Here is a 19,768-nt window from a genome sequence, read left to right as displayed (position 1 = left end):
TTAAGAAGTATTCTAACAGACTGTACACATTTCCCATTTATCTGGAATAGCACATTTATTGTGCAAGTCAGAGAAGTGCCTACATATTTTGTGATTTATTTTTTTTTTTTTTCATTTTAATCTTGCTGCATGGAGTACATAAACTTTTCAAGAACAAAGGCAAATGAAAACTGTTTTTTTCTTTTTCCTTCTACCCCAAGTGTTTTAAGCCAACAAATAAAAATATTACTAGGCCTTTTTAAAATACAACCTCAGGTGAAACTTAAAACTAAAAAGAGATATTTTCAACCCAGAAAGCCTCTGGGAGACTGAGGGAAATGAAGATAATTTTATATATGTGTATATATGTGATGGTTTTACTTGAGTGGGCAGCCGAGCTCCACCACAATTGCGCTCTCACTCCTCCCCTCCTCAAAGAGGAAGGGGGAGAAAAGACAACACAAAGAGCTCGAGGTTTGAGATGAGAATGATTTAATTAAAGGGAAGGGGAATGGGGAGAAAAAGAAACAAAAGAAACAAGGCCACGCAGAAGCACAGAGAGAAAGGAAAAAAAAGTTATTCCCTACTTCCCATCAACGAGCGATGTTCGGCCATGTCCCGGGAAGCAGGGCCTCAAAACGCGTACCGGTTGTTCAGGAGAGCCCCTCCCCCAGGAGAGGCCCCCTTTTATTGCTGAGTGTGACATCAGGTGTTATGGAATATCCCTTTGGTTGGTTTAGGTCAGCTGCCCTGGTGATGTCCCCTCCCCATCAATTGCCCACCCCCAGCCTGCTGGCTCTTGGGGGCCTGGAAGGAGTTCTGATGTTGTGCCAGCACTATGCAGCAATAGACACAACACTGGAGTGATACCAGTGCTGTTCCAGCTACGAGTGCAGAGCACAGCACTGTGTGGGCTGCTGCAGGGAAAGGTGACTCCATCCCAGACACCCACCACAAATGCAACACACACAGACACACACACACACACACACGTTTTTGTAGTGATTGTTTCTGCCAGAAGGAGTTTAAGTTAAATGTGCTGGTCTCACTAAAATTGTACCTCTGTTTTCCTGCATTTTTCTAATCCACTCTTTCTATCAGTCCATTAGTCTTTATTTCATGATAGTAATTATCTGCCCAAGCTCTTCAAGAATGAGTGTGCCTCAAACACAGTGGTGCTCATGCTGTGGGTGAATTAATTAAAGCACCAAGAAATTCATGCTCAGCAATGAGAACAATTGGCTTGATGCACTCTAATGTAGATTTACTCACAAAGACCTAAGGGCATGAGAAGTAACTGCTGTGAGCATCTACCACATACTGGAGCATACTGTAATTTCTGTGTCTCTGTTTTGAACTTAGACTACTAGTCATACAGCAAGTGGCTCTTTCACCTGCATCTGTTCATCCTGTCTCATTAACGGTGAAGACAGCTGTCCCCATTATGCTTCAGTGGGGTGAAGTATAGTGAGAACAAAAGTCTGGAGAGGACATTATGTGTAGGCAAGAAGGTCAGGAAGGTGTCCAGGACCCTGGCATGGAAGTAATTCAAATGAAGCTCCTATCTGACAGCAGGACCTGGAGAAGTGTTACTGCCAAGCCCTCTGGGATGGAAATTTTGTAATGAGAGGACAATACTGCACCATTCCATCATCTGTGTTGATTCCCTGGAGATTGCAAGCCTTGATATATGATGAAATCCAGAGCAGGAGTGTGAGGACTGGATTGATAACTTTTGTAAGAATTCAGCGCAATAAGCAATAGTCACCCCTAATGCAATTAGACTTTTACAGCCTAATTCTGTTACAGATAAATTTCAGAGGTATCACTGTGGATAAACACAGTTTGTGTGTCACAGTTCATCCATTATTTAGCCAGTTAGTCTCAGAATCCAGGTTTACATTAGGTTACTGGGAGCCTACCTGTGGACATGTATAGGCAGAAGTTATCAATAGCAAAGGCTTACTGCTGTTCTCATCAGTGTCAATGAGTTTTGCAAACCTGCTTCAAAGAAGAGAGGGGTAGCATTTAGGTCTTCTATCACATATTTGAAAATACATCAGATCAAATGCAAGCTGATCAAATAAGTCTCTACCTATACAGCATTGAATATTACTATTCATCAATATACTGTTATTTCTTGATTTCACATGGGCTGCATTGCTTTTGTTGATAATAATTTCAGAGTTCATTTGGTTAAAACTGTGAATTCCTATATGGATACTTTTGCTAATTTAGTTCAAGATTCCATTTATTTAGTTTATGAGGAAGAAATAACTTTATATTGATATGAATTGGGTTTAAATTGGATCAGAATTGATTGCCTGTAGACACTGGCAAGTCCACAAACTTTGGCAAGCTAGTAATAATGACAAGCTTTCCCTCTTTCAAGCTCTGTAATAAGTCAATTGTTTCTCACCCAATCATCTTCCAGCAAGACTTTCCACAGTGAAATAGAGTTAATTTTGGTGTCTTTTTAATCCTAACCTCCTAAAACCATAGACAAATAATATCTAAAAGTTAGAAGCACCATAGATACATCTAATAATTTAAAATGTTATCAGTTGCATTTAACCTTCTAATAGAGCCTGGGGATCTTTCTGTTTAGTTAATACTGATTTTTTTTTTTTTTTTCTTATGTATTATGTCTTAGTGGAAATTTTAAAACATTTGGTTCCCTTTTATAGCTGCACACCAAGTCTTCTGGTTTAGCACAGTGCAAAATACTATGATGGAGCCAGCTAGCTTTTAGCTACTCTCACGCTCCTCTTGTTCTAAAATTGGCCATTGACCAGTCTGATTTGCTTCACAATTCAGATAAAATTAAAGCTTATTGCCCTAATGCTGCTTATTGGCAAATAGGAATTGCTGGGACTTAAGGACATCACAGATCTGTCTTTTTTTTTTTTTTTTTTCTTGTGTTCTCTGCAACAGAGGCCCAGAAAAAAAAGTGACACAGAATCACCAGTGTTCCTGCTCATTAGTGAAAATCCTGTCCCTAGGGAAACTGTGCTGTTGGGCATATCCATTGATTGGATTCAAAGGAGCTGAAATAGTGCTATGTCTCTGGTAGTGGATTGTTGCATGGCAGTGCTACTAGCTGTATCCAGAAAATGTCTAAGGTCTGAAATATATTCCTTTTTAAGTATCTGAAAGATGAGATATTGAAAGAGAGGTAGTTGTTGCTTTGTTTCAATTGGGCACTAACGTATCACAATAGGAGCAAGAGTAGTGATACTTTACAAAATTTTGTTATTGCCTTTTGGTTGCTGTTCTCCTGAGGGGGAAAAAAGAAAAGTGCACTAGCAAGCAGAAACTACTAGTTTAGAGGAAAAATTTCAAGTGAATGAAGGGGGTAAGAGAAAAGTGGCGTGTCTTGTTGCAATGACAAGACAAAACCAGATACAGTTGAAAAAAAAAAAAAAAATCTTTGTCCTATTAGTAATGATTCGTGTCTGTCTTTTTCTGGTGGTTAGACATCCCACTCCTGGAGAATGTAAGGCTAATGTCTAAAAATGATGACAGTGAAATTATATCAGATTTGAAAAAAAACCATTTGTTCAAGGAAACAGCCTGCAACCTCTTACATTGTGCAGCAGTAGAAATCTAAATAATGTGAAGTTATTATATTTAACATTGGACATCAAGATGTGGCATTGTCAGAATGAAGGGCCTGAATGAGGTCTGTAAATACATTAGGAACTAAATTATTATAGTTATACTCAAGTAGTGTAGTTTCATTTTAGAAAGTAGTTTTACTGTCAGATGCAGTATGAAAGAATTTGCAGGAATTATGATGTCTGGAAACATTTGAAAGAATTTGCAATCTTTTTTTTTCTTTTTTTTTTTTTCATCTTTACAACTGATACACAACTGATACATCTGTAGCCTGTGACAGAAAAGCAGATAAAATTACCAGAAGTTTATATTGCAGGATTTCTATTCAAAATGACTAATAGTAATGCCAGAATCTCCTAGAAATAACATTCCCTTTGGAAATTCAAGATACATTTTTTCAGACTTATGAACTCAACATAGTTAAAGTTTACATGTCTAAAGGCATGTCTGAATATAAGCTTGTTGAATCACAAAAAGGATCCGTATACAGATCATGTCTTGTATAAGTCATACAACAGGTCATATTAGATAGTCCCTTCTTGCCTCAAAAGTTCTATGAATCAAATCGTTTCTGAACTTTGGAAGCATCTTAGATTTCCTTTTCATATGCAAATCTTGTTTAATTTCTTTTCCCAGAGTACTTAATCATCTGCAAACAATGTCACTAGAATGAGATCAGGTTAAATCCAGTTCATTGAATTAAATATTTTCAATAGCTTTACTTTCTTTGAAGGCTACAGGAAGCGTTCTTATTAGATAATCAAAGTAGTAATTACTACTCTAAAATATGCACTTGAACACTGTGTGAACTGTATTACCAAGGACAATGGAAATGTGATCTGATCCTGCCCCACGGTCAGATCATGACAGCTGTATCTCAGATGGGATTGCCACTTGTCCCACAGAAAATTATACCACTTGTCATGTGTTTTCAAATCCCACATCCCCTTTTTTGAAGGTGTCCTGTTTTCAGTTAGGACAGTTATTTTTCCTCCTAGTAGCTGGTAGAGTGCTATGTTTTGGATTAGGATGAGAAGAGTGCTGATAACATGCTGATGTTTTAATTGTTGCAGAGCAGTGCTTACACTAAGCCAAGGACTTTTCAGTTTCTCGCTCTGTCCTGCCAGTGGACAGGCTGGGGGTGCAGCAAGAGCTGGGAGGGGACAGACCCAGGACAGCTGACCCAAACTGGCCAAAGGGGTATTCCATACCATCTGACGGCATGCTAAACAATGCATAGGGGTGGCTAGCCGGGGTGGGGGGCCAGCTGCACAGGGATAGGCTGGGCATCAGTCAGCAGGTGGTGAGCAATTGCATAGTGCATCACTGGTTTTGTACACGTTATTATTATTATTATTTCTTACCTTAATAAACTGTCTTTATCTCAACTCACAGGCTTCACTTTCTCGTTTCTCTCCCCCATCCCAGAGAGGGAGGGGGGAGCGTGGATGGTGGAGGGTGAGCAAACGGCTTTGTGGTGTTTAGCTGCCAGCCAGGTTAAATCACAACAGAAGGTACACAAAATATTCCTTAATTTGTATTTTCCAATTCTATATAAAAAATGAGTGAAATTTGGCAAACTGTACTGTTGCCAAATCTTTTGTTTTTCCCTAAGGTATTGCTACCATCCTTGATGGGTGGGAACACTTGTTTTTTTTTTTGAAAGTTGTGGTTGGAGTCAACATCAGCCCAACAAAACTGCTAATGCTAAGATTTTTCTCCCTTTTGAGAGCTGCAATCAAATCAATATCTTGTGTTATGTGTTGCTGGATATATCCATTTGCTTCTTCATCTAACAAAATGGTTTAATATTGCAATCTCTCTATAATCCTGGTCTACCATATGTGGCTGATCCAGGAATATTCAGGAGCATTCAGGGATGGGCATTAAGCAAGCATCACGATTAAGTACATATAGAGGAGGGAAAAAAAATATCTTGTTGGTTGTCCATTCATGCACTTCTTCACTAACTGTTGCCAAGGCCCCTAATAGTCTTAGCAATATTTCTTGGAGAATGCAGATGATTCAGTGTATTCATTTCTCATTCAGTTCTCCTTTGTATCTTCATTAAAGAAATTTAATGTCCAGTATATTTTTTCATTCTCTAATCTGGCACTATAAGCAATCACTTTGCAAAAGCAGAGAATGTGGGCACCAAGACCTGTGTAATCCATATGAACAACATGTTACCTTTGCATAGAGAACTGCAGGGGCTTCTGTGTTGGTGAAGCTTTAGAAGTAGAGAAGTGAAGATACATCCTCTTCAGATGCTATTTTCAAAAGGAAAAGACCATAAGAATGGGGTTTACACACTAATGATAGCATGCTTTGTGCATTATTCATGGATTATACTCACATAAGTGTTTGTAGTAAAGGCAGGAGTATATATTGTTTTCCTCCAATAGGGACAAGGCAGAACTATAAGTCCTTGAAGGCAGTTACTTTACTATCAAAGAAGCTTAATGCTCCTGCTGGTAAGAATAGTTATCTGAAATAGTTTGGCCCTAAATCTTCATGATGATGTATCAAATACAATATTATTTTACATAACTTCAAGTAGTAAACTTTATTATGATTATAAATGATAAGCATTAATGGAGTGTAATGATATATCCATACTGCATTTTTCATAAAGCAATTTCAATTAATTTAAACTCTCCTTAAGAATCTTTGGCACTCTCTACCAGAAAATGACTATTTTATTTATCTATGATCATTCCACGGTTCTTTGTTTCCATTAATTACTGCTCCAATTCTCAACTAATTATTCAGATCACCTTTAGCTGTGATTGCTGTCAATTAAAATACAGCAACAGTTTGTCAGGCTTCAGATAAACATGTAGATTTACTAACCAAAGTATATCCTATGAGATATAATACTTAAGTAATACCTAAGAAGACTCCACACATGAACCTATTCTATAGAATAGGGTTATATTTATTACTACACTGTATGCAGTTACTCAGACAGGTGTTTGCCACCTTAAGTAATCAATGATTTTGTCTCAAGACAGCATGAGATCTTCAGTTAATGATTATCCCCTTTCTGAATTTTGGCAACTTGATTTGTCTAAGTAGGACCTCATCAAACAATGTTAAATTTCTGAAGTCATATACAAGGGTCATTGGCTAAAATGATAATTTTAGGTTGTATAGTTTGAACAGCTACTTTTGGAAGCTGTGTCCTGGGTTTAGGGAAAACTAAACACTACATTCTAAGAGCTTATTGTTCACCTTTGTGTACTATGCAAATTTTCATTCCAGTCCATGGCTTTTGATTGATACCAACTGTCAGGTTCCACAGAAGTCAGGAAGCTGAGCTCAATTTATACCTAATGCAACAAAACTGCTCACAATTTAGTAAGTAAGCAAGCACAGGTAAGAATCTCAAAAAACAAGATCCTAAAAGGTCACAGGCATTTATAAACTGGAATAGCATATTGCATCTACACTGGTATAATAAATCTCAAAACTATCCATGCAAATTTGGAAAGACTTGTTTAGTTTTTGAAATTCAGGTCTTTTTCTCATGGTTGATTGCAGTCTGAAAACGTGTGCCTGTGTGTTTTGTTTATTAAGTCTGGGTAAATAACGCTGTGGAAGAAGTTAAGAACTTTTTGCAGTCATGGCTGGGAAGTTGTATTTAATAAGTATAAAACAACTTTTTCATTGTTTAGATTTTTCTTTTCTTTCCTTCAATTGTTAACAAATTTAGATGCACTTAAGCACAGATGCATCACTTATAGCTGCCTCTGCCACGTTCCAACTTCTGGATCCGGTTGTATTTCTGGATGTCTCTTCCTCACTCAGAGTTGTATTTTAAAAAAGAATCAGCGTGATATTTGCTTTGCATGTACTTACTTACTCTGCTAAAGTTTGACTAGTGTGTGGAGCAACGTGATTCCCTGCGTACTGCTCTTGCTTCTACTTGTCTCAAGCTCCTACTTGTGATACAGAGGCGGCCTACTTATAGATTGAAGTCCTTCATGTCTATTGTACTAAAATACTGTTCATAAAAAGGCATCTAGAGATTTATTCTGACCGCTCTTGTATAATTTCTATGCTTATTGAACCTCAGTAGTAACCAGTTATGAACCATATAAATAGACATCATCAGACTTCCAACAACATAACAAATACTATATGTAGAAAAACATATAAACAATTTTATTATTTCCGTAACTGAAGCTAGAGGGTTTTCTCTTTTAAGCTAGAGGGTCAAATACTTGTAATACTTTAGGATCCAAAGGATTGGTATGATAGTAATTAATAAGATTTACCTGCACAAGTACATTGTAATGATCTGATTTTATCTCATTTTACTAGATTTTAGTTGTACTTGACAGCAGGCTTCTATTCACTTTCAAAACTTCTGTTTTGGCTTTTCTTCTAAGTAGTCCAAGTTTGCTTCAGTATTTACAAGCCAGATATTTTGTGAGAGTCACTTTTGAACCTTTGTGTCGTAAGCTGATCTTTGACAACACTGAAAGAATTTCAGTTAGAGTGTGGAAATGATTTGGTATTTTCCTGCTGTTTGTCAAAATGTTTTTGATTTTATAGGGGTGTATTTTCCCTATATGTTCTGATTGGTGTATTTCCCCTTTATGTTCTGATTGATAACTTTTTTTTTTTTAAGTAACTTTTTTTTTTAACTTGCTCTATAAAATTAATTTGAATAATTATCATATTTCTTCACTGAAGTGTTGCTGTGCTTTTTTTTTTTTTTTTAAAAAAAAAAAAGGTGCAGTGATTGTTTGTTTCTGAAGAAACATCATCATGAATCAGTTGCTGCGTTTCCGAAGATGTAGAGGTCTTGGAATTGTCTCAATATATGTTTTTAAACTTTATATAAGATCCGAGAAGAAAAGCACTTAAAAGATAGCCCTGTAAGGAATCAGTCCAATCATATGAATCCCACACTAACTCTCCTTCAAATTTAGTCCGTGTCTGCAAACTTCCCCCTTTCTGGGAACTGCACATGTTTAGCAGTGACAGTCATAAAGGAGTCTGAAATGGGTTTCTTCGTTTGACCAGTTAATGTACAAATAATCTGCATAGAAGTAGGATAAACCTCCTTAATAATTTGCCATGTCTGGTTTTCTGTAGTCAGAGAAAGAGCCTCTTTTCCCCCTCCCCCCCCCCCCCCTTTTTTTTTTAAACTCATAGGTGCATTCCACATGGTCCTTGTGAAACATGTACCAAGTTTTGCTATTTTTTTTTTTTAGCTCCTACTGTGTAAAGAACATAGTATGTGAGATGGGTAATGCTACTCCACCTGAAAATAAAGATTTTTCAAGTACATCTACTTTCGTGTTCTGGAAGCAGAACACCATTACAATGACAATTTATTGTATACTGCAACACGATATTTACAATTGAAGTGCTAAATGATAGAATTACTCTCAGACTTAAGGAAGTCTAGAAATAATCATTTGTTTGTGGGCTTTTTTCTTCATTCCTTTTTAAATTCTAATGTATGCGATTTGTATGGGCATTGTAAAATAAGCTGCTTGTAGGATATTTCTGAGTGAGAGAAATGATTTGACATAATAGCAAGTACCTTAGCAAATCTTCAAACTGTTCTATTCAATATACAGTGTTATAATTTTGCCATATAGGGCACACAAAGGAATGATAAAAAAGCTGAATTATGATGTGGTGATACTGTAAAAGAACTATGATTTTACAATTAATCTGAATCTGAAAAGAATAGAAATTATATGTAGTCTGTTTTCCTTTTTTCTTTTCAAACCACCATATTAAAATTTTATCACAGGTTTGAAGAAATTGAGTTAGTTTATTGAAGGAGTCTGGTGAAGAAAAAGCAAAAATTATCCTAACACTCTATTTTACATTTGTATTCTTTCAAAATTAGTCTAAGACTATTTCTTCTTGTCTTATGAAGTTGCAGAAGTAATTTTTGGAGTGGTATTTTAAAATCAAATATTGAAAATAAGCCTGAGATCAATAAAAAGCTAAATTATTCACTGCCAGGAAGAACAAAACATTCCATTCCACTGTTATTGTTGATAAATATTGAAATAAAATCTCTGAGTATTTCTGAAGTAGTGGAATATCTTCTTATCTTTACAAAGAAAAGTGTGAGTCTAAAATCTACTTGAAGGCTAGTTTTTTTAAATGGTGTTCTCTTTTTAAATTGAAAAGGAATTATGACTAAGGCCTTTCTTGTGTTGAGCTATTTGTGTAAAACAAGGGAAAGATGTGAAGAACTTGATATTTAAATAACACACAACCAAAATAACTTCAGAAAAACAACACATCTTAAGCATGTAAAAATTAGGTTCAACATTTCATTGCTCTGAGAATTTCTTAGACTATGAATGGTGCACTTTCCAGTTCAAAACATGAAGCATGTGATTAAACATTCAGGCAACTATGCCTTTCTGCTATTGGCAGAGCAGAAATTTTAGTGGAAACACCTTTTCATATCTAGATGATGCCAGATGTTTCATATCTACAGATGCCACTGTATCAGAGATGACCTAGTATAGCATTCATATACTTCACAGCAAGTATATAGACACAAAATGTTACTCACTGTATCCTGCTCAGCTACCACAAGAAGGGGCAGATAGTACAATCAGATAAATTGATTTTAGTTTCGAGATGAAAAAAGAGTAGAAATGTTGAAGTATAATTGTGAAAGTGTTTACAAAATATTTTCATGAAACTACTTTATGATTTCAGTAAGAATAATATTCAAATTAGGCTGTAATTCTTTTGTTTCTTTGTTATTAATCAACCTTTTGCTGTTGCACTTCCCCTGCATTTTTACCAGCCAGAAGATCTTTATGATAAAGTGTTTTGATTGAAGATGATATGAGGAATTAAAAAAATATCATTTTACTGAAGAAAGGACTTTTAAAAAAAAAAAAATCAGAGTAAGGCTACTTAAAATACACTTGATGGGAGAATATTAGCTTTTGCAAAATTGAAAATGGATAGAATGCAAAGAAAGTAGAAAAAAATGTCTTTTTGCCTGTAAGTGTAGTTTTTTTGCCTCTGTAAATACCATTTTGATATACCATTTACAATCCATTTCCTCTCTTTTATGATTATAAATATTTTTAATGTTCTAAATATTCCCTGAATACTCAAGCCGCATAAAGCGTCTACGTGCTGGATCTTTCAAGACAGCTTCCACTGAAGTCTAGAAGATTTCTTAGGTCTTAATGATTTTTTTGGTTGGCTCATTTGAATTCAAACCTTTGACATTATTTGCCTTTACAAAGTACACTACCAAACTAAAGTTTCTGGGGTTTATAAGACTTTTTGAGCTTTCATAAAGTGTAGTACTATCGGTTGTTTCAGTTAACAGACTTTTGCCTTTTTTTTTTTTTTTTTCCTATTCATAGAAACGAAAGGAGAATTTGCATTTTTGTCTTCATGTGATTATTAAGTGCTTTATGTGAGGCTTCATATAAAGTTAAGAGAATTAAAAGAAGAAAGAAGAGAACATGAACATTCCAGTGGCTGAAAGAGATAGAAGGCACACCATTTTTAATTTTGAATTTTTTAATGAGCCTTCAAAATATTGTGTCCTTGCACTGTTTAATACATTATAGAATATATTAGTGTGTGTATATGTATATATTAGTATAGTATATATTAGTATAGTAGATATAGCACATCCCAAAGTATAGTCAATGGTCACTGTCAGGATACCCCTGTATTTCTTCTCTGTTGAGTGTTGATGACTAATTTGTAAGTAAAAAAATAAAATCTGGGTAAGACTGACATACTACAAGATGATATCAGACAGTAGTCCACGCTAATTAGTATGCTTCTCTTTCACAAGAGATACGTCAGCAAAGATGCACTATTGAGATTTCTGGTGATTTTTAAAATTATTTTATTTTTTATTAATAGGAGGATGTGATACTAGCATGGGAGATGGCAGTTTTCCACAGATGACAGTGAATTGTATAGCAAGGTGATGGATACCATCACAAGGACAAACCAGCAAGGAGATAAAAGATACAAGAGCAGCCATGCAGCAAGAAATAAATTGAATTTATTGGATTACTCTTTACAGATGTGGATCACCATGCCGTGTTTGAAGCTATAGGGCTTTGCAAAGAATTTTGCTTGAAGAGACCAGCAAACACCAGAGACTGAGGTAAGCATTCTTGCTCTGAGCACTGAGGAGGTGAGGAACAAGCAGGTGATGGCAGGTAGTATCTCTTTGTTATGATGGTAGAGACAGAATAAGGCCACCTGGTAAAGACAGCTATCACAAAAAGAGTTAGGTTCATCACTCCATTTTATGCTGCCTGGCACACAATTAGGCTGCAGAAAAGCAATGGTTAAAAGAGTAATTGTATAACATGCAATATGCAATTACGGGGAGCGCAATGCAATTATGGGGAGCGCAACCCCAATCTTTTTCTAGCTCCCTGTTCAGCCAGTGGAAGTTTTCCCTCCTCCCTCTGCTTGTGAGGCAATTATTTTAATTCAACAGCTTTCAGTGCTACAAAGATGACTTTGGTGGAATGAAACTGTTCTTGTGGAGTTGAGGTTGAATACGCTTATGCTTTTCTTCTCTCGGTGAGATAGCACATATAATGCATGAGTTAGGAGCTGCATTTGATACTTGTATAACTGTGCATACTACAGAAGATGCAACTCACCATTTTGAAAGGTTTAGTTTTAGCAGCCTGCAGCAAACTCATGTCTGCTGCTTTTCCAGTCATTAAAATGCAATCATTTTGGCCATCAGGCTTCCTTTCTCATAGTGAGGCCACACCATGTGCTGAAGTTACAGACTACATTTTTATGAAGAAAGGTAATTTCTAAAATTTGCAGTGTTAGTTGCTTGTTCCTTTTCCTTTCCTAGTTCAGTATAATGAATGTCAGAGAAGTTTCTAGCCTTGGAAAGAGTGCACATATGTAGAAGGAAGAAAATTTCTACTTATGTTTAGTATTTCTACCGCAAGATAGAAAAAAGAGTGGGGAAACAATGCAACTGACTGAATGCAGGAATACAGAAGGCAATTTAAAAGATTAAATTGAACCTTAAATACATTACACATTTCAGAACTGTAATGGACGCTTCGAGTGACCCTATTCCAGCTAACATTGTGTAGAAAATGTGGCTCTCCTAGCATTACTTTGTTTGACTGGTTTGCCAGGACATCATGCTTTCCATGTTGGGGCTATAGCTTTGTGTGTGTTGATCCAAAAGCTGGTACCAATTTGTCATTGCCACCATCTAAATGATACCCAGTTCTTTCAATATTATGCTATTGCAGAAGTGCGGGGATTTTTTTCATTTTTCTTCTCATTTCTTAGCCTTATGATTCCTGTACTTTATATTGTATGTAAATATCAATGGATGAAACCTCCATGCAGAAAATGATGGAATTGTAATAACAAATCTATATGTTATTTTACTAATAGCTTTAATAAAAAAAATCAAGCCCTCTTCTTTTCTATAGTTATGGTGGGGTTGGGATTTTTTTGTTTTGTTTAGTTTAGTCTGGAAGTGCTAACTGATGGATAAAATAGGTTTATGTTCTATTATTTATTTGGAAAATCTGCTGCCAGTTTCCATGGCTGCTCAGAGATCTAAAAAGGTGAATGAATTTTAAATATTTAAAATCTACCACAAATAGTGTGTATTGCCAACTCCGGAGATAAGGAGAAGAATCCTTTTACGGATATTTGTTAAGTCTAATGTTTAGAGGAAGGGAAGAGATACTATCTGTATCTTCGAGGAGGAAGAGAGTAATTCAGTTACCACATGGATATCGAGAGCTATGCAGTGTTTATGGGAATAAGAGAGCAGAAGGAGCATATTAGCTTAATGTGGACTCTGAAACACTGTACCCATCTTTTCCCATATGAGAAGATGTATTTGCAGATGTGACCAATATTTCTTAAATGCTAAACTTTGCTAGCTTGCAAATTACAAGATGTTCATCATTTATCATATTATTTTAGACCACTCTTGTGGCCTGTCACTATAGCAACTCTATTGGCTTCTGCAGCAACACCTGGTCCTATCAGTAGCTATATACTGTGGAAGTTTGTTCATAAATAATCCATGTGAAAGTGAATGTAGCTGTCATGTTAATTTGTGGCTAACCTGGTTCTGGCAAGTTTATAATTATATTTATGAAGCAAATAAAGCAGATTGTTTGCTTTTTCTTCTGCAATGACTTAACACAAACTGACAGAAACAAATAAAAGAAGCTTTACTAATCACAGTCAAAGTAAAAAAAAGAATGTCATAGGGATGTTCTAGATACCATCTCACGAATATAGTCCTAAATCTGGCCTACTGTATCTCTGACCTCCAGTTAATAGACAGTGTGGTGCTCTTGTGTGTTTACCTTCAAAGAAAATATTAGATACAAGGTTACTTGCTTAATTCCCTTCCTCCTACAATACACCTCCCACCTTCAACTCTTTTCTAATCTTGTCCACCCTTCTCTTAGAGTTGGAGATAACACTGACAGATGACATATAATAATAACATTTATGTTTAAGAATATTACTTTAAATCAAGAAAGACACATTTTGTTTAAGCTTCTGTTCACCATTCAGTCTAACTGTGGATAATAGCAAATTGAGAATTTGCAGCTCACTTGAGTTCCAGTGTCTCCTCTCCAGATTTGGTCTTCATTTTGTGGCAGACCTTTTCACACATAAGTAATAGAATTGCTAGCTTTGGAAGGGGTCAAAAATTGTGAATTGTGCTTTTTTTTTTTTTGTTTTGTTTTGTTTTGTTTTGTTTTTTTCATTGCTCTTGATAGCTGAATATGTGGGTAGGAGGTAGCTGGAGAAGTAGAAAAGTCTGCAATTCTACCCTTCTTTTGCTTCAACAGACATTTTAACTAGGAATTGCAATATTGCTGGTATAAAGTAGTAGCAAATGATCTCAGTCTGAAAATGAACTGTTCGAGAAACTGTAAGGAGAAAGTGTACCCACAGGACATAATATCCTCTGGAATTACTCCTTATACATCAGTGTCTGATGAAAACTTTCTGATTATATTTAGAGGACTAGAGTGTTATCTCTTTAGCCAAGATAAACAGCTAAGTTGACAAAATATTGTCATCAGTAGGCATAGAAGTTTGATACTGAAAAATATATGCAGTTATAGTTATAGTTCCTTGTCTCTACTCCTGTTTGGTAAAATGACTATTTAAATTATTAGCAATTTTTATACTTTTTGTTTTGTTTTGTTTTCTCCTGTCTGTAAAGGTATTCTGCACTCTATTTGCATTCTGGCTAAGGAAATAAATGTATTTAATCCATTAAAGGATTACTAATGCATATGTTTAATTTATTTGAGATCCTATTTTCACTATTTCCTGTATTACAGGATACTTTCATTAATTTATATATAACAATTTATCTGTTCATAATTATGCCAATTACTCTTTCTGCCATTCTCTGGAAAAAAAATCTTTAAATACAGTCTATATGACAAGATTTACAAAACAGAATAACCAAATAACCAACTGAAACCAAAGGAAATCTTTTTTCAGGAGTAAAGTCTGTACAATACAGCTACAACTCGCACTGTAGTATTGTTGCTATAAAAAAATAGCTTCTTCAGTTTCCTGCCTTGTCTTTTGTAAATGCCAGGGTAGTTAGAAATGTCTTTGAGTTTATATCTGTGTATATAATTCATAGAGGAATTACATCTGGAGATGCTGTCTACTGAAATAGCTGACCTGCTTTTATCCCCAGAAGGATATCCATTCAATGGATTCCTGAAGAAAAAAAAATATATATATTTTGCTACCTTGTGATAGTGTAATACTTAACAAATAGGAAACATATGCATACAAATCTTGTTGAATTGAACAAGGTCATTAATGCAGGAGCAGCAAGTGAGAATATAGTAGCAAATGAGACAGGGAAATGAACCCCACTGTCAGTTTCCTCTCCGCTGTGCATGGACCTAAAGGACCACAGGCTACCTCAGTGTCACAAGGATACAATGTCCAGCTAATTAATCTGACCTTACTACTTCTAGTGCATGCAAAGGGAGGACAATCCCAATAAACTGTGTACCTAGTTAGTGTTTTGAAAGAACTTCCTGAAAGCTGAAAGAAGTTATGAATATGGGTAATTTAATACAATTTTAAATATTGATTCATGTTAGAAAGTTCTTGTCTGAGCAGCCTATTACATGAAAATAAATCAGACCAGAGCAACTTTGATAGATGCATCTGATTTGAATAATCTTGCATGTATTAGATATCAGCACTAGCCAAAACTATAATTGCCTCTGCATGTGTATCTTTAAGATTGGGTTATCATATGATCCCAAAACAGTATTAAGAACAGAACCCTTACAGTATCTCACTGAAAGGTTATGTAATGGAATGCAGTCCCAGTAGACACAGTGTAAAGGTTTGCTCTTGGCCAAACTGGTAATACCACTTATACCACTTATTATTATTACTATTATTATTATTATTCAGAAAAGAAGCATCATGAGGTTCTCTGTTTTTCCCAGGCTTAATACCCGTAAGGGGAATCAGATACCATGTGCATGCTCCTTTGCCTGTGAACAATTTCTTCCTCACATGTCTTAGTTTGTTCCTTCAGGTGATTGACTTGTGGAGTGAGTCATAAGTATAGAGGTGCTGAGAATCCGGAAATAATCTACGGAAGGAAGAAATAAGGTAATTATGCCTATACTTTAGTCTTGTAAATCTTTAACATTTGGCAGTGAAAGGAGCTGAAGTGTATCACTGAAGTCTACCATAATCAGGTACATTATTATGCATACCTGGAATGCTTTGAGGGGCAAATGAAAGTCAAGAAATGAACTGGGGAGATGCGACTCCAGAATTTCTATTAGCAATGATTAGCTTTATATTTTTGCTTGCATTCCTCTTGCATGTATCTGTGTGAAAATGGTAACGCTTACTATGTCAATCTTTAATAAGATTGCAACGTTTTCACATACATAGTTTTTTCATATTACTTATGCCATTGTCTCCAATGAGAACGCTCATGTAAAAAGATGAATGAAAGTATTTGGTTATCTGTCAACTTTTTGCTTAATCTGTCTACTCTAAATTCTACTGCTGTCTGCCTTTAAAAATCAGCATTTCTGCAGCCTTTCCAGTTTCTTGACCTTTGTTAGTTGCTTTTAGATTCAGATTTGGAAAACACCATGTACAGTCCTGCTCTTTCACATTTTCTTTTTCTTATCATAAAGACAAGAATGGTGTCAATAGCCAGATATTTGTTATGAGAGAGAATGGATGGTTTTAAAATGTAGAAGAGACTTCGGTTAAATATGGTTTTTGAGTACAAATATTCAGCAATTAAATTTGATTTGATGATGAAAAAAATAATCAAGAACAGAAGCCAAATAAATTATCTACTACAACAGGGGGACAGCCCATTCCCCAAACCCCAGATTGTATCTTAACATTGTCAAATGATGATTTGCAATTTCCCTACACAAAACCTAAGCAAGCAGCTTTCTAAACTTCCTTAAGACTTTTCAAGTAGTAGCTGCAGCTAATGTGAACCACAGTAAATAAATCTTACCATCACTTTGTGGTGGTACTACAGGTTTCTAATTTTATAGCTACTTTATTGGAATGAATAAATAAATAAATATTTTTTACCATGGAGCTGAAAATGATATGCTTATATTTTACTGGAACTGCAGAAACTTATCCTAATTGTTATTGATTATTCTAACCTACAGCAGATTTACAAATATTTCTGAGCTTGTAAAAATATTAAGTATTTATTTGTGTCAGTTTGAATTTGCGGAAAAGATTTGTACTTGCTTTTCTTCAAATTACTGCCTCTATGTCAAGTTACTTTTTTAGGATTATTTATTTTTTCTGACCAAGAATCTGATAATTTATTTTTGTGACCAAGTGGTCCCAAATCTCAAAGCTTTTTCCACCAGTTGATCAAAATAGAACTCAGGTGGAGAACTGCAGTTTGGGGTTATAATTCTTGGGTTTTAGTAAACTGATTTAAGGTAGCTAATGCCATTCATCACTGAAATAAGAAAGCCTGGGGGATTGGAGAACCAGATAACTTTAGACCTCAGATTAAGTAGGAAAGATCAAGTGTACATCTGAAATAACAGCAAGTTTTCCACTCCAAATATTCTCAGCACAAAGCACAATGTATTTTGATCAGAGAATATCTAATATGACATTTGCAAACTTCATAAAATATACATACCTTTCCCTGTCTGATCTTAAAATGCTTATGCTTTAAAGAAATTACTATGAAGTCAATCTTGTTCATTTATTTTTGTTCTGTTTATTGCATTCAGTGGTAGAGAGGAAAGATACTAAAATAAGAGAACCTGGTAAAGAGAGAAAACAAATTCTTGTTTATAAAATGAAAATGAATGCTAAATTTATTAAATAAATAAATAGGGAAGCTTTAAATGATTCTGTAGGAATCATTCCAACTAACTATTTTAAAGCTTCTAATAGGAGTTTAGTTGAGAAGAGTTATTGAACATACTGCCATTTCCTTGTATACACACCTGGATTTCCTTTGTGTGGAAATCAAGGAATGTGAAGATAGTGTGCAGCCACATCTTGACCCACAGTGTACAGGCTGGAGGTAGCCTAGCATGCACCCAGACCTAGCATGCCCACATTTCAGATGTATTCAGTGCATGTATCCAGCCTGAAGAAGAGAAGGCTGCAATGAAGAAGAGAATCTGCAATGAGGGAGACCTCATTGCAGATTTTCAGTACTTAAAGGGGGCTTATAAAACAGATGGAGAACAACTTTTTGCTTAGGCAGATAATGATAGGACAGGAGGAATGGTTTTAAACTAAAGGAGAGGAGATTTAGATTAATGTTAGGAGGAAATTCTTCACTCAGAGGGTGTTGGGGCACTGACACGGGTTGCCCAGAAGAGCTATGGATGCTCCATCCCTGGAGGTGTTCAAGGCCAGGTTGGATGAGGTCCTGGGCAACCTGATCTAGTAGGATGTGACCCTGCCCAGGGCAGGAGGTTGGAACTAGGTGATCCCTTCCAACACAACTAGGTTAAGGCCCCTTCCAACACAAATAATTCTGTGATTCTATGTTAATGTATTGTCCTTCTGTGCAAGACAAGTCAGTGTACAGGATTGCTGCTGTAACAGCACTGCTCTCTGTTGATTAAGCAGCATGGTTAATATTACAGTCCAATGTGCAGGTGTCCTAAACTGGCTATGATGCTTCTTTGAAAGAGATATCTACACCAGATAGAGAATGGAAACAGCCTTAAGTAAAATAAGTAAAATGTCTCTGTGTTAAAAATACAGAAATCTAAATGTCACCCTTGGTAAGGCTGGCATTGCAAGTTTGGTGCAGTCTGTTGAAGGGAAGGCAATGAAAACAGGAGGGAAGAAATAGGAGGCATGTCTGAAAAGAGGTGGTATCCAGTTCTAGTAGCGCTAAAAGATGAAAAACCAATAATCTGCATCAGCCTGCATGTGCAACAAACAGTAGGAACAAGAGAAAGATGTTCAGTTTATCTGCATGTAGCAACTGCTTTGGGGCAGGGTACTTGGCTTCTCTTACTAGCTCTGCCTCTGGCCACTCACTGGCCATCAAGGTGTTGTATGTTTATAGCCATCTATTCTGCCATTGCAGTACCTGGCATGGTGTGGCTTACTACTGATAGTTGCTGTACTGATGTGATCTGGCTATGACCATCTCAGCTGAGCTAGCAAGGCTTTCAGCCTCACCAGTGGTTCTCCCTTGATATGCTGTCTCTTTACCCCTTTACAGAAGCTGTTGTGCTTACAGACAGTGGCATAACACAGGACTGTCTCTGAAAACTGCTGGACATTTTGGAAGGAAGATACTTGCAAAAAAAAGGTTAAATGATAAGAACCTGAGAAACAAATAAAGGAATGATACAGTATATTTTGTATGCTTCAAAATTATTCTATGCTTTAAAGTTATTCTAATAAGCAGAATTCCTGTCTCCCTACTGTTAATTAGGCTTATTTATCTTGGTTGTTTTTCTTTTGTTCTGCAAACGATTTTCTGTTCACTCCTAGTAATTTTCTGACTTATTAAGGAGTTTGATTTTGACAGAAGACTAGAGGTCTCAAAGCTTTGAACTACCTGCAGTTTTCAGATCAGTGACTCTCTTGAGGAAGCATATTGTTTCAGTGATAAGAATTAAGGGGAAAA

The 19,768-nt window shown here is 35.9% G+C and overlaps 1 long non-coding RNA gene across 2 annotated transcripts in view; it reads left to right on the top strand.

Annotated features, from left to right (window-relative positions):
* The window catches only part of LOC118166991, a 144,404-nt gene that overhangs the window by 112,317 nt on the left and 12,319 nt on the right, over positions 1-19,768 (top strand). Inside the window, exons 6-7 of one of the 2 annotated variants that reach the window (XR_004750858.1) lie at positions 11,488-11,737; positions 16,060-16,263. This is a non-coding gene — a long non-coding RNA (uncharacterized LOC118166991). Of the gene's footprint in view, positions 1-11,487; positions 11,738-16,059; positions 16,824-19,768 lie in introns of those variants that run through there. The other variant, XR_004750857.1, reaches the window with a different exon arrangement.

This window comes from Oxyura jamaicensis, chromosome 4 (assembly GCF_011077185.1).
Source record: "Oxyura jamaicensis isolate SHBP4307 breed ruddy duck chromosome 4, BPBGC_Ojam_1.0, whole genome shotgun sequence".
NCBI classification, from domain to species: Eukaryota; Metazoa; Chordata; class Aves; order Anseriformes; family Anatidae; genus Oxyura; species Oxyura jamaicensis.
Note: the sequence above shows the minus strand (reverse complement) of the source record. Positions and strands in the feature narration are given on the sequence as shown.